The sequence below is a fragment of the Acomys minous genome (genome assembly GCF_964271855.1).
Source record: "Acomys minous genome assembly, chromosome: 9".
NCBI lineage: Eukaryota > Metazoa > Chordata > Mammalia > Rodentia > Muridae > Acomys > Acomys minous.
This window is the reverse complement of record NC_140490.1, coordinates 11,552,422-11,564,542: the sequence shown is the minus strand read 5'-3', so window position 1 is coordinate 11,564,542 and position 12,121 is coordinate 11,552,422. Positions and strand designations below refer to the sequence as shown.

At 40.4% G+C, this 12,121-nt stretch overlaps 1 protein-coding gene across 7 annotated transcripts in view; it reads right to left on the bottom strand.

Annotated features, from left to right (window-relative positions):
* Positions 1–12,121, bottom strand: part of NRG3 (neuregulin 3) — a 1,004,034-nt gene that overhangs the window by 241,102 nt on the left and 750,811 nt on the right. The window lies entirely within an intron of this gene.

Genomic DNA, 12,121 nt, shown 5'->3' with positions numbered 1-12,121 from the left:
ACTTTAATGACCTACTCTAAAAACTTCCCAAGGCTACAACATAATTAGTCCAGTTTATAATTAGTACTTTAAAAAAATCTCATTTGTTAGAAGTAAATAAGAGGAGAGTGGGGCTCCTGGAAGTAATCTACATCATTTGATATAGAAAAGGGAGAAGTTTTATATATCAAGTGCTCTCTATTTTTCAGATTGTATGCTAGATACTTAACATAACTGGCTACACATTCCACTTGACAGCCTTGGGTCAGTATTATTTTATTTGTGGTTTTAAAGATTAAAAAAAGAGGCATAAAATTATTTAAAAGTTTGATAATGTCAATAAACTTGTAAGAGCTGATGCTGTTATGTTTGCCCTGGGATGTTTGACCAGGACATTTAATTTCAGAGCACTAGAGGCTTCTTCATTTGTTGTGCCTAGACTTGTCCATCTTGTAGAATGCTCAATATTAGTAGAACTTACAGCTAGGAAACCAACAATGAAAAAGCATCTTGAAGGTAACTGTGTCCTTGGTGGATATGACATATCTTGAACAGCTGTACTTGTATATGACAGCCATTCCTAGAGACACTGAAAATGGGTTAATCAGAGAAGCATGGCAGGGTGGCCTGAAAAAAAAATACCTGGGGAAAGTCTATTTGTGTGCCAGTCACCATATGGCGATCCTGATCTTGGAACAGAAAGTTTGGTCTTGCATTGTGGGCCTTCTTCTGACATACATAAGGACATTCAGGTCTATAGGTAGAGAGTGATTATAACTGTTGATAAAAAAAAAAAAAGGCCTTTTGTAGTTTCTTTCTACATATGCACCAGTGGACTCAGGTGAGATCATGGAAGCAGAAGATAACAAAATTTTGTTTACTTAAATATGAGTTTTTGTTCTTTAAAATTGTCTCTATGAAAGTCATAATGCATAACCTCAGGGTTTAGGATGAAGGCATGTAACTCTACACTTTCCAAGGCCTATTTCTTCATTGCTGTGGTTCTGCCATTTGGTCTTTCTGTGAGTGTTCTGAGGGTGTTTGGTCCTTTGTTAGACCACGATGTCCAATGAAGAAACTAGCAAAGGAGAATTTCTAATCAAGAAACAGGTGACTGCACAGTAAGGAGTTTCTTTTTACTGATTAAATAGAAATCATTTTCTTTAATTTAAAAAAAAACTGGTTTCTAAAATATTTTAGTGTTGTGTATCCACAGCTTAGAGATCAAAGCTTTCACATTTCCTGTTTCAGGATAATTTATATTGGCAACCAGACCACCAGTTGTTCTTTATGGATCCTTTAAATTACATATAAAGAGCTTTGCAATCAGTAGTAATCAGTTTCAAACTTAATTTGCTTACCATGATGCTATTAGGTAAGGAGGAGGTAGTGAGTACTGAGTCTCTTGGGTCCCTGATTTCTCCCTAACACCTTCCTCTGTAATTATAAGTGCCTATCATAAAATAAATCAAGGTTTCATTTTGGTTTGGAAAAAAAATGCTTATTTCTTCAGGGGTGACTGCAACTGACTTCACAGTTGATCTGCAGAGCACTGAACACTGAATCTATAAAGGCCAAATCTTTCCTGTAAGATTTTGGTCATACAAAAAGATTTTGGTCATATGAAATTTTAAGTGCTGACTCTAGGTGCCAGATGTCAATGGAGAAGGGCATGTGTATATGTTTGCACGTGTAAAGCCACCCTCATTTGTAAACTAAGGTGAACCTTGATGTTTAAAACTTCTATTATTTAGATCTCGCTGCAGTGGTGCACTAATTATTCTGTTGCTTAGTTGGGTTCTTACACATTTGCCTGCAATTGCACTCATATAAAAATAATATCAAGCTCATTTTCTGTGTGTGCTTCTGTGTATAAATGAGATTAGTGTCCCCAAAAGAGGGAGCCTAGTGCCTCGTGTTCTCTTTATAAACAGGACATATGATTAGAGAAGTTGGCAGTCATCAGCCTGGAAGAAGACTGTCACTCACATCCTTCAGCTGTCACCCACGTCACATCATACACATGCCAGCCACCAGAACATTGTAAAGTATGTGGTCAGTGGAGACTGGCATACTGGCACAAACTGGCTAAGAGTGTTTTAACTTAACCTTTGCAGTTGCATTGTACATCCTTCAAGGTGTCTGGCTGACTGAAGTTTTAAAATGTCAATAGTTCTTTCCATATGCATTTAATTTATATTAACAAGTAGCTACCCTGTGACATTTCTATTTTGCTTTGAACTTAGTAGTGGACCTAACTGAGGTTCAGAAAAGGTAAAGGGTTGGAAAACACTCTCTGTCACTGTAGTCCTAACTCAGCACAGAAAAGTTACCAGGGATACAGTCGAAGATGCTGAGATTGACACCAAACCCTATTCTACTCCAAAATTCATCCCTTTTTTCTGAATCTGACTCAAAATAGCACATTCCTGCTACTCAAGAGTTGGAACTGTGATGTTCAGTGGGGATACACAAGGAGCTTCTCCTGGCTTCCTTTTATTCATCTTAAAGCAAAATTTAAGCTTTTATAGTAAAAGTCCAAAATATATTTAAGAATAAACTATCAGAAACAGTGTAAAACATAGCTTCTAGATTTTTTGATAGTGGAATGATGATTTTCTCTCTCATCACTTTCTGAGCTACTAATTTTGGAGTGGAGGAAGCTTCATTTAAATATAGTTAATAAAGCCAGGTGCTGTGGACCAAACCTAAGTGTAAACTCAGCACTTCGACCCTGAGAAAGGGAGAATGGGGATTTTAAGCAAGTCCTGGCTATACAGCAAGACTGTTTCTAAAACAAATACAACATAACCAAATGCATTTAATAATTAAATAAAAAAAATATATATATGTATTCTCTGACATGTCACCATATTTTCCATGAGACTATAATACATATATATATATCTAAACTTAAGACCTGGGATATAATTTTCTCATGTGCAAACCTATTTTTTTTTTTGCTATGCCACAACCCTCCCCTATGAAGAGAGAACCAAGTACTACAGTTAAACTGAAAAAGAGAATGCATATCTTTATATAAGTATTTGCTGGAAGTCATAAGCAGAGCAATTCTGTTCCTGGCATTTTTAAGAATAGGAGAAACAAATGCAAAGTGAAACCTTTGTGAAGAAGCTTGTGGTAAGAGGCTCTGCAGCGTCCTTTTGTTGTCCCTGACATGAAGCTGCAGCTGCAGCTGCAGCTGATCACAACAGGCATCTTGGAGGTGGGGTGGGGGGAGGGAAAGTTCACTTTGGTGGAGACACATCCATCTACATTTCCTGGGGAAAATGGCAGGGAGTGAAATGACTGCTTTTTTGGAGACAAGATGGAGGCAAGGAATAAAGAAAAAGACCAACAGAAAGATCTGAGCACATTGGTCATCCATACTGCTGTACAGACTTTAAAAACTGGGAGGCAGTGGCACTTAATACTAGACTACTTCAAGATAAAATATCCCCCACCAGCAAGTATACTGGAGTCCATAGTATCTTTGGTGTGTGTGTGTGTGTGTGTGTGTGTGAGAGAGAGAGAGAGAGAGAGAAAGAGAGAGAGAGAGAGAGAGAGAGAGAGAGAGAGTTCATGTACAAACCATAGTTCGACAATTGGATGTCTTCCTCAATCTTTCTCCATCTTAGTTTTTGAGACACGATCTCTCTTGGGTACTGTAGTTTGCTGATTTCACTAGACTGGCTCACCAAGGAGGTCCAGTGGTCGACCAGTCTCCCCCTCAGCACTGGGATGACAGAAGGATGCTCTGTACCCAGATTTTACCTAGGAGCTGCTGGCAATCCAAAGTCTGGCACTCATTCTTTATCAACAGAGACATGTCTCAGCTCCCACCACCACCACCATCACCACCACCACCACTACCACTATAATTCCTAAACAATCCATTAAAAACTTCAACATCCAAATACAAAATAAAGAATTCTCTGTTTTTTTCATATTCAATACTTAGAGGACAGTTTAGTTTCTTCATATAAATTAGCTGGTAAAAAAACATGCCACATGGTCAAGGGTGCCATGTCTTTGGGTGACTTCTATAGGTGGTTCAGAGGTAAAGCACTGTAAACACCTCTGACCTTTCTCCCTGCCCACCCCCTGCAGCCCCCCCCACCCCCACCCCACCAACTTATGCAAAAGTCGAAACTGTAAGTTCAAGGCAACACTTTGAACTATGTATAAACTCAGGTGTGGCATTTCTGTGGTGTCTATCTCTACTCTTGAACCTCAATCTCTGTTTTCTACCCAGGTACAGGCAAGGTAAGCATTTGAGGGCATAAGTCAAATTGTTTTACTTCTCAGAGCAAGTCTCCAAATGACTTAGGATGGCATTTAAAAGTTCTCTCCCCTGGCTTCCTGCCACCCTCCAAAGGGTCTCTGAGTCACACCCTGCAACAGCCACATCCTGGCTGGCTTTCTCGATAAGATGTTGCTGTGGCCTTCGTGGTGAGCACCGATGGGACCAGCACTCCACTCCATCTCTGCAGCCTCGCCAACTCCAGCCCACATCCCCACTCCAGGCCTATGCTTCCACCTCACACCTCCAGGTTCCCTTTTTAGAGGCAGCTAGAGACTGCTGGGAAGTAGCAGTGAGATAAGGGATTCACTGACTCAAACTGTACACAGAGAAAAGCAAGGTACTAACCTGGCCCCGCAGGGGCTTCTGGTGCTTTCTAAGGTTTGACGTTTACTGCTCTACCATAACATGAAAAGGAAGCAAGCTTCTTCCCTTTCAGTGAGACACAAATCAAACACGCCTGCTCTAAAAGCTTTGGTTAGATTATATTGATGGTTTATGCTGAGGAAACATTGTGAGACACCAGTTCCTTACATTTCACTTTTAGCAGCATCTTTATAACAATCTAAGCTCTTACAATTAAAAATGGATCTCATTAATCATACCTAATCGTAAATATTTAAAATGTATGCTTTTCTCTATCTATAAATAAACACTTAGGAAAATATTTAAAATGATCAGTATCATTCAAAATAGCATCCAGAAGTACCAACTAGTACGGAATAAAACTAATCGACAAAGAATACGATTCTTTTGGGGGCAATTGGAAGATTTCATGAAGGAGCTAAATACAATCCATATAAATGGAGAAACAGTTAAATAATGCCACTTTCTCAAGTGAAGTAACAGCATTATAAATTGCTAATTCAAATTTATCTACACATTAATATAATTTCCATGTGAGTATATATGTGTGTAATTCAAATAAAACCATACAGAATAGAAATATCAAAGGAGTTAATGAATAAGGAAAACTGCCTTTCAAGTTCTATGCAATGTTGGTCTAGGTGCGTCTGTCCTAAACATGAACATTGTTAAAAAAGAAAAGAAAAGCCGCTGTATAACTCATATGGAAACTATCTGGAGGATGAAGCTGTGTGGGGTCTATATCATGCGAGGGAGCATTAGAAGACAGGATGGAGGGGAGACAGCTGATCATGTATGTGGGATACAGAGCTGAGTAATCGGTCCATAGCATGGTCACCTATATTCACAAAGCAACCTAGATATTTTACATGTTTACATGTAAAAAAAAATTAATTCAAAAGAAATCATAGGAGGGAGTGATCACCATGAATTTAGGTGAGCAAACAATTTCCTCGGTTATATAGGAAAGAAAAACTATTTACACTTAAAATTGAATTAAGCTGAATTCCTGACAGCAAACTATAACACATTCACTGCAACGTTGTGTAAAAAAAAGTAAGGTTAGAACTTGGGAGATGGCTCAGAGATTAGCAGCACTTGATGCTCCTGCAGGGTTCCCAGGTTCAGTTCCTAGCTCACAACTTCTGCATCTCCATTTTCAGGAGATCTTACGTTTTCTTGTGGTAGAGGATGTGCTCAGTCCTGATGTGACTTGACATGCTGGGATGGGTAGGTGGGGCATTCCCCTTTTCTGAGGGGTCCTGAAGGGGGAATACAGAGGAGAGGGAGGAAGGGTGGGACCTGGGACAGGGAGGAGAGTAGGTAAGGGCCTATGATTGGATGACAGTGAATAAATAAATTAAAAAGTATAATCCATAATAATTAGAGTGATGAGAATTCGAGTCAGAGAGCATTTTATACCTAACATGTGCAACAGTCAGTTCTTAATGCAACAGTGTGACAACACGAAGTGATGCTCACTGTGATGTGCCCTCTGCCTGGGAACACCTTTTCTATCTAAATTCCCATAAGGGAGCCCTCACGTTCATGCTGAAATTATATAATAAAGTTACCGACAATGTCTATGTTATCTGTGGAAGCCTGAGGCAGTCAACTTGGCCACCGAACAGATACGTGTAAGCAAGCACACCATTTAGAAACATGACAGAATACAAAGTCTGCAATAAAAGCAATGGGCTATTGACTTCTGGGCAAAGGTGAACAGAGTTTTTGCTTCAGAAATCTTTCTGCTCTAAATTATTTATTTGCAGGTCATAAGATATAAGAGCAAAGACCAGATCTAAAGACCAAAACAAACATGACACAGAACACATAGCTCTCTATGTTCCTTTATCCCTGTATTAATCAGCCTCAGACCCAAGATCTGGGAGTCTGTCTACCATGACAGAGGCAATCTCATGGAAAGGAAGAATAAAATAAGACTGCATGGCTTCAGGAAAGGATGTGTGAGTGCTCATTCCAATGAACAGTGTCATCAAAGCCACAGAAGAGGAAGCAGAAGGTCCTGGAATTACAGGTCTGAAAGTACTGTCTAGCAGGACAAACTATTTTAAATTTAAGAATCTAGAGCTGGCTGTTTGATTGGACACTGTTGTGTGCATGTTCTGGAAGCCCAAGAAGAGAAAGAGACTATAGGAATGCAGAGCTCTGGAGGCCAGTATGGGCTGAAGCTAGTCCTGAGATCCTCCTGCTCTAACTAATGTCATTGTCCCCTAAGAACCAATTCAGATTGGCTGTTTCTGGGCTGGGAGAGAAGCAGACAGCAATAGAAAGATGAGCATAAAGACAGCAAGGCAATTAACATGGTCCAGGGTGGAGGCAAGAGCGAATCAGAATGATAGAACTTTTTGAAATGGAATTAGAGGTTAGAAATACATGACGGATCAGAATCCGGTTGTCCTTAAAACTCACTTCAGGTAGAATTTAAGGAAAATATTCCACAAGTGCTTTGAGGACATTCAATATCCATCCTGCTGAGAGTTAATTAGAAAATGTATTATATATATATATATATATATATCCCTGTCAGTTAAATTGCCACCCTGTACACACCCTAGCACTGCCAGACTCCTTGTACCTGGAGAGGAATCACACATATCTGGAGAGGAGTGAAAAGAAGGCCAGGAATATTACCCTCCTCAATTACCCTCCCTAACTCCTCCTTCCATGAATCTCCAAGGTTCCCACCTTGCTGAAGGTTTCTGAAAAGTGGCCTCTGCTACCCCGATGAAGATGCCAATAGCCATGTTATGCCTGAAGAGTGGCTTCGCACAGTAGGCATTGCAAAAAAACATTTAAGTAGCTTTCAACTATATTATTTCTTCAAAATATTGTGAAATTTGAGACAAATGTTGGTGATATTTGTAAAGAATTACTTCACCCTGGGGACATGATTGAAACACACAAGACAGCGCGCACAAGAATCCTTAAATGGTAAATAATCCCTAAATGGCAAGTAAACAATTCTCTTGGAAGCGTTTTTTGCAAGTTTCCCAGGTCTCCCCAGAGAGCTGCATGTGTCATTTTGGGGAGGCAAGCCTTCTGTTGCCCTACTCCCTACCAGCAGCATTTAGCATGTCTGCTCTAATGAGCTACTAATAGTGAGGAGATCGTCACAAATCCCTGAGGTGGGCCCCGCTTGCAAATTGTTGACATCAATTGCTGTACATTGAGGAAAAGGAGAGTGGGAATGGTGAGTGGGTGGGTGCTCACTCCTTAGGAGGCTCATCTAGGCTCTGGCTATTCCTCCAGCCTGAGGTTAATTCCGGTCCAAAGAGCCCTAGATTCTAAATCCCAATCCAATCAGCCAGGTCGTTATGGAGATAGGAGAATAAACATACCTCAGCCACTAATTTTTACCTTGAAAAATAATCTTTAAGTGTTTAGTAAGTGGATTGTTAGTGCTTCGGCCCACCTTGCGATGACTCCTAAAAGCACTAGAGGCAAAGCTATGCACGGTCACTCTGCACTGTTCATATTGTCATCAAAGGCATTGCGCTGCCGGGACAGGTGAGTAAGAACTGGGACGCAGCCTGAGGGGCCACCCCATGCACATACCAGAAGGGAACAAGGCTTTCTCTTGTCATGGATCGCTACTGTGGATGTTTTGCTCTGAAAAGTGATTTGTTTTCTTTTGTTCAGATTCAAGTAGATACGAAGGATAGGCGTTATCTCCAAATTTGCTTTGTTTTCCTTGAGGCAAGAGCAAGCTTTTCTAAGGAGCATCATTGATTAGTTATTTTTGAGGGCAGAGTTTTAGAGGGTCTCTAAGCATGCAAAGAAACACTTGCAGAGCCCACAGCTTATATGCAGGGGGAGGTGAGTGTGTTTATGGTGGTAAGAGGAAAGAAACAGACCAGCAGAACAGTATAGGATGCGTCTGTGTACTTAATGGCCAGTGAGCCTTTCTTTTGAGCAGGTAGCCGCATTGGTTCTCAACCTTCCTAATGCTGAGACCCTTCAACACAATTCCTCATGTCGTGGTGATCCCTGACGCTAGAATTATTTTTGCTGCTACTTCCTAACTGTAATTTGCTACTGTCACGAAGAATAAGTAAAAATAAAAATAAAAGAAGAACTTCTCCCAAGGAGGCCTTGCCCTGCAGTTGCTGGAAATTCAGCAGAAGTCCTCCGTATCAGTCTTTTTAGACACAGTGACACCCACCCCAACACTGTCAGTTCATCCTGCTGCTACACTTCAGTCAGGAATTTTGGAGACTCTATTTGGAACAGACACTTTCTTAACAGCCAGAGTAACAATTAACAACATATCTGTGGTTTTCCGTGGTCTTAGGTGACTGCCCCACACCATACGTCGCTACCCATGGCTTCAGAACCACTGACCTAGTGAGTTTGTTTAAAGAAAAACATTGTTTGTGCCTCTGACTCCAGACAACATGTGATCAAGGCCTTTACACTCCAAGTGATAGTCAGAGACTTATGGGGTAAATGTGAGAAGCAGACACAGCTGTCATCTTACGACACTGAGATCGATGTTTGACATGGTCTCCAAGTGGCTCCAATGGTACTGAAGTTTGAGAGCCACCAGCTGGCTCTCTCCCAGACAGGGTTCTTCAGTATAGATTTGAAAAAAGTGGTCAAGCAAAACTAAACCACTGTCTTAATTGGAAAAGGTCTCCAAGCCTTTAATCTTCCAATGTATATGGTAAGAACCGAAGATCAAGCATATGATAACAGAGTCCTTTCAAAATCTGTGATCATGTCACTAATAAAAAATATGCACTTTCTATAACACTGAACTATAAACTTTCTAGGTGTCCCTCCGACTCTAAGTATCACCCCTTTACTTAGAATTCAAGAAATCCTAAATGAACAAACAAACGGAAAAAAAAAAAAAAGGAAAAGAATAGCAACAGAAACAAAAGTTCTGCACGGCAGAAAAAGAGGGGCAGAGTACTAACATGAGCAGGCCATTTTTCTTATTGTGGAAATTGTTATACCTTAAGACTTTGGCTTTATCGCCAGGATCTCCATCTTCTATAGATTTCAGTTTTGCAAAAGACTGCCACTGACTAGGTGTGACGCGGTCAAGAAACCACATAGAAACTCTAGTGTGCTATCAGTTTGCAAGTGAGAGAGAAAGACAGGGGAGGCACCTGGGCTGGTAGGGAACCATCACTTCAGATAGTTGTTGTGGTTTTTTGTTTTTTGTTTTGTTGTTGTTGTTGCTGTTGTTGTTGCTGTTGTTTGCTTTTTCAAGACAGGCGTTCTCTGTGTATCCTTGGCTGTCCTGGAATTCACTCTGTAGACCAGGCTGCCCTCGAACTCATAGCGATCGCCTGCCTCTGCCTCCTGAGTGCTGGGATTAAAGACGTGTGCCACCACACCTGGCAGTTCTGATAGTTTTAATACCTAAGTATAGTCTAAAACAGCTAAACTCCAGATCAAAGGGATCAAATCTATGGGTTCCCCTTCCTTTTAATACTCACTTCAATTACTACTCGCTTCTCCCCATGGCTCTTCAATTCTCACATTCTTGTTATCTGCCACAGAGGATGTATGTGCACTTACAAACAGAGCATCCTTAAAATAAATACATTCCTGTATGTTAGGTTTCACTGGTGCCACATACTCTTGGATATTACTGTTTGACCTCAATTTCAAAATAAGTTGCTTTGGCTTTGAAATTATAGAGGTAAAATTTAAAAGTAATTTGTTTCCTTCAGCTGTTCTATTTTTTTTTTTTCTTCCGCACCTCAACCCATTGATTTTTTTTTTTCCATCTGACCTGCTTTCCTAAAGTGAATCAGCTGTTACTGCCAGCTCCCAGGGCGGGGAGTAGTAGAATCCACCAGGCAATCATTAAGTATTCATTATCTTTTCCAAGATAAAACACATCACAACCCAGCAGTTGCTGTGTGGCCCTCTTGTCAACACAGCCCCATTTCTGTCAGATAGCTAGCAGAATCAGTCTCACAGGCTAATGCAGGCTATGAATATGGGAACCAGACAGGACATGCTGCTAAAGTTCAGAAGGTTAAAGTTCAAATCCCAGCTCTTCCAGGAGCCTTGAGAGACGGAGGCAAGCCAGCATCTTGATTTCTGCTTCCTATGCTTATAACCAAAGACAATAACATAATTCTGTGCTTGAAATACTGAATGATACCAAAAAAAAATTGAATCAAGTTCGTACTTAGCAGATTCTCCAAAAATATAAGCTACCAGGGGCCTTGAGCTGTTACACTCTATAATATTGAAGTTTAATATCCCAGAACAAGGATGGATTGGGCATAAGCAAACACTGTTGTGGGACAATATGCTTTAAAGCACTTAGAGAACTCCAAAGCACTGAATATATAGAAATAGATGACATCAGTGTGCTGCTATTACTACCAAGAGAGTGGTTATTTGAGGAATGGCTACATTTTCCTTATGTGTATACCGTGGTTTAAAAGTTTCATGACTCTTGGGAGTTTAGTGAACTGTTTGTTTAAATAAAGATTTATTTTTATCATTTGTTGTGATCTGTACATATGTTTTTCCCAGTGGGTGGGCATGTTTGCATGAGTGCAGATTGCTATGGAGGTCAGAGGTATCAGGAGATCCTTTACAGCTGGAGCTACACGTCCTGTGAGCTGCCCTACATGGATGCTAGCAAGCAAACATGAGTCATTTGCAAAAGTAGCGTATGTTCTTAAGCACTGAGCAATCTTTCAAGCCCATCAGCTGTTTCTAGGAGCATTGAATTGTGTTTCTAGCACAACCTCTCCCTCGCTTGATGACAGGACACTGTCCACACATTCCTGGACTGATGGTGCTACTTTCTGCCTTCTATTAGCTTCTGACTACTGAATATGTAACTAAACTAGAGCATTCCTGGAAGACCCAGGACAGCCCGTGTCATTCTGATTAAGTAAGCGGCATGGGTAACAAAGTGGCAGATCCGAGATATAGACTCAGACACTAATATTTTACAGGAAGGAGACTATCATAGTTTACCATTTCACAACTGTTAACCACACTGAATTAACTGTGTGTGCAGGGATTTGTGGATTCAGCAAATAGACGTGAAAAATGAGAAATCTACCAGAGAAGGATTTTGAAAATCACCCAACACCCAAATTGTTAGCAACTGGTTCTAGCCAGCATTGTAGCAATAAACAATCACATATAATGGCAGTGATTTAAATGCGTACAAATACTGAAATTGCTATTTCTTCAATACTTAAGAGTTTAAGAAGTATTTCCATGTACAGTCTCATTGTTACCATTCCAAAATTAAAACAAAGAAGTTGAATCTCAGCAGGTAATGTGAGAGATCCAAGGCCTATGATTTCAAGAGCAGTATTTCCTCCACCCGACAGGGGTCAGAGACGTGTCTCCAGACAATAATAAGGTCACTGGTGCACGGATAAAATCTTCAATCAAATGATTTCTTGCCATCATTTATTTATTTCTTCTGCTGGACGTCCTGCACTTTTCTTAGTCTGT